Below are 4,102 nucleotides of genomic sequence, written 5' to 3' on the forward strand. Positions count from 1 at the left end.
GCTTTTGACTACTCCTTTACACGCCTATTTGGAGCAGAGGGCCCCCATGAGCCAGCACCTATCAGAGTTCATGTGGTGATACTTCCGGCCTGAGGGGAGGAGGCACTTGATTCAGCGGTGGCCTTCTCCTTCCCTCTTTGCGGTACTCATGATCGGGAGTGGACTCTGGATCTTGCTCTTAGTATTTTGCATACACAGGCAGTTGAGTTTTCTCACCATGTGAGCGACTTGGAGATTACAAACATGGTAGGCCGACTCTGGGAGTTGGCACATTTCTTTGATACCGGGAGTGCGGATGCCTCCGAATCGACACTTGTTGGTGGCTCGCATAGTGGCAGACCTAGCGCAAGACCCTGGCTATGTATGCATACATGAGGATTCTTTCTCCGAGCGGGAGGTAGTCGCTATTGACACACCCACTGGCGCCTGGTCTGAGACTCTTGTAGCATACCAGGTGCGCAAATTCATAGTCGCTCGGATGGGGATTACTCTCCATCCAAGCCGCTTGCGAAGGCCCGCCGTATGGTTGAGGCGGCCTCCACCTCAGCAGGTCATCCATGAGGATCATCTCATGGAATGTACAAGGCCTTGGTGGTGCACACTATGTAGGTTATCGTGGTTGCTTGAGGCAAGAGCCTCAGAGATGCCTGGTTGGGGGTAGTATTGATATTTTGATGATGCAGGAGCACCATTTGAGTGAGAGCAGGATTTGGAGATATGGTTCGGTGATGCCTGGTAGATGGGACACTTTGTGGTCTGTAGGTTTTGGCCCCTTGGGTGGGCAGGGAGGAGTATGTATGGTCATTGCGGATGCATGGCGGCGGCACGCCGTTGTGGATCGCGGGGTCATTATGCCTGGTAGAGCGCATTATGTTTTTCTGAGGATGCAGGATGAGCACATTAGTGTGCTCAATGTCTATGCGCCCAATCATGCTGGTGCCAGAGCAGAGTTTTGGACCCTTGTTACAGATGCATTGCTCGAGGCCGCACATTGGTGTGTTGGGGGAGACTTCAACATGCTTGAGGACCCGGCCGATAGGGTGGGAGGCAGTCATGTTATAGTGCACAGCACGGAGCTTGTAGCTTGGGAGCGATTTTGTATGACACTGCGGATCACTGATGCATGGCAGCATGAGGCTTTCTCTCGTTCTCAGGACAGTCCTAGTTTTTCTCAGTCGAATTGCCGGTAGGGAGGGATGAATCTATCACAGCTTCTATGTGGGGGACAGGTTTGGGGGAGCGTGGTGGCTTCGTTGGCATTCTCGCCTGGCACCTCTTTCTCAGACCATGCGCTAGTTATTTTGACTCTTGAAGAGATGACACGGGAGACTAGCTTGCAGTTGAGGATCCCAGAGAGGATACTTACAGACCCCAGTCTTTTTGAGGACATTGAGAGGATATGGCAGGATAGCCAGAGCTCTGACGACCTATATGCAGCAGGCCAGTGAGCCCAGGGGCTCATCGAGCTCAGCTCTTTTTTGCCCGCTAGCCTTGACACGGCTACGAGAGACACGAGAGTGGGAGGTCACCTTGAGACGTAGCCTTGCTTCGCTCCAGTGCCTTCAGGAGCAGTAGCCTACATGTGAGTGGGTGACGTCCTAGCTGAGCCAGGAACGCCAGGAGGTTAGAGAGGCAGAGGAGCAGAGACACGAGTTTTACTATCATCGCCAGGCCTCTCAGTGGACTTAGCTTGGTGATAGAGTGACTGGGGGTTTTTTTGAGATCACCGGACCCCGCCATGCTCGAGTAGGAGTACGCCAGCTCAGGAGGCAGGACGAATCGTTAGCCAGCATTGAGCCCGAGGAGATTAGAGCTATTGCCCCTGAGTTCTACAGAGACCTGCTTTCAGCGGAGCCAGCCACAGAGGCACGTGATGCTTGCAGACAGACTGTGTGGGCCCATGTGCAGAGGAGGGTCACAGATCATATGCACACAGCTTTGGGTGAGCCCCTTTCAGAGGATGAGCTTGGTGAGGCTTTGAGGGCCCTCCCGCGTCATAGTTACCTTGGGGAGGATGGATTGACGCCTGCCTTTCTTATGCACTATTGGGACCTTTTGGGGCCAGGCCTCCGTAGGGGTTTTCAACATGTTCTCGACACTCGGGTGATGCCACAGAGTTTTTTAGAGGGCTTGATCTTTCCTATCCCCAAGGGGGAGGGAGTGTCAGATGATATTTGGTAGTGGAGGCCTATTTACGATCCTCAATACTGTCTACAAGGTCCTAGCCAAGTCCTTGAGTTTGAGGATCTAGCCCTTCCTTGGGGATTTGATTCATGCTACCCAAACAGGATTTGTCACAAGGAGCGTAGTATCCTTGACAACATTTTCACCTTCTGGGAGAGGTGACGGCCCGAGCTAGATTTCTCGGCGAGGACTTGGTCGTTATGCTTCTCGATTTTGAGAAGGCATACGATAGAGTCGACTAGGTTTTTCTGGAGGGCACTATGCTTCGCTTGGCTTTTGAGCCAGACTGGATTCGAGGGGTGGCGGCTCTATTCCATAGCTCGTAGCCTGGTGTTGATGGTAGGAGGACGGGGGCTGAGTTTTGAGTTGACCAGATCAGTCCGTCAGGGATGCCCTCTCGCTCCGTTCCTTTTTCTTTTCTTTGTAGAGGCTATGAGCATGTATCTGACAGTAGAGGAGGTTGGTTTGAGAGGACAGCTCCCAGTCTAGGGTGAGGACTTGCTTGATTCTGAGTTTGTTGATGACACGGGATTGTTTTTGCATGGCCAGGAGGCCAATCTACAGAGGTCAGAGCAATCTCTATAGGTTTTTGGTGTGGCTTTGGGAGCATTGATCAATTGGCGCAAGACAGTGGCTTTTTGGATCAGTAGCACCCCCGCCTTGGCATGGAGCCTAGACACCCGAGTTTTAGATGGATTCCTCCTGGCACAGCAGTGCGGTATGTGGGATGCCAAATTGGACTTGATTTGTCACCTGAGCAGTAGATCGCCCCGCTCCTTCTGAGCATTCGGAAGAAGCTTTTATATCGGAGTACAGCACGGCTTTCCTTGGCTGGGAGGGTAGTGGTGACAAATCAGGTGCTTTTAGCGACTATGTGGTATATCACGTCTTGGATTTTCTTGAGCTCTTGCATTAGCCAGGTACAAAGGTTGATCAGGAATTTTCTTTGGTCTGGGTGTGGGATGGTCAGCTGGCCCGGGCTAAGGTTGCTTGGGCAGTTATTACTCTTCCGCTGGCCCAGGGGGGCTTGGGCATTATAGATCCAGCTGATCATAGAGTAGAGCCTTGTTGGGGAAGCTTATTGTTCGGGGGTTGCTTCCAGGCGCTGAACCTTGGAAGGTGCTTCTTTTTCAGCGGCGGCTGCAGGCTAGAGCTCCCCCAACAGGGGGCACTTGGGCACTAGAGATACGGTGGATCTTCAATGAGATGAGGGAGGACAGGCCTCAGTAGTAGAGGATGGGAGGACAGATTTGCCTTGAGTATCCTGCGAGCTTGGGAGTTGCTGAGACCGGGGCTTTCTCAGAGACCTCCCACTTGTGATGAGGAGCGGGCCAGACAGCCGCTCATCTAGAGCCCCGCGGTACACACAAGGTAGGGTCATATGTTGGATTCGCGGCCTCATCTAGCCTGGGGACCACTAGCTACAGGCCCAGCACGCAGTTTTGGAGATTGGCAAGCCTTTTGCAGTCTCCCCCAGGCGGCGAGGCTGAGTCACTTCAGAGGGGGGCTGATTATGAGGGATGACATTCAGTAGGCTCTCATCTCACTGAGGGGTGGTTAACGCCTTTTGAGCCAGTGGCCCCATGGTGGATGGGAGCCTTTACTCAGTTGGAGATCCTGATTGCTGTCAGAGCTTGCACTGAGGATGGTAGATGCCTCTACCATGAGATACAGGATGAGGGTAGACTTCAGAGAGTAGAGTCGGGTCACCTTTGGTCTCGCAAAGTGCATCTTTCAGAGGATACGGGTAGTGGCCACCGCTTCTCAAAAGTGGCATATTGATCCAGACCCTGCAGATGTGGACTCTGATTGGTGCATATGGGCATATGCTGCATGTCCCTTGGCTCGGCTCCAGTGGGACCCTGGCGAGTACAAGTGGCATGATCCTTATGCGTCCCCTGAGGCCATAGAGATCACC

Source organism: Cibotium barometz, chromosome 34, assembly GCF_041138505.1.
Source record: "Cibotium barometz isolate CiBa-2024 chromosome 34, ASM4113850v1, whole genome shotgun sequence".
Taxonomy (NCBI): domain Eukaryota; kingdom Viridiplantae; phylum Streptophyta; class Polypodiopsida; order Cyatheales; family Cibotiaceae; genus Cibotium; species Cibotium barometz.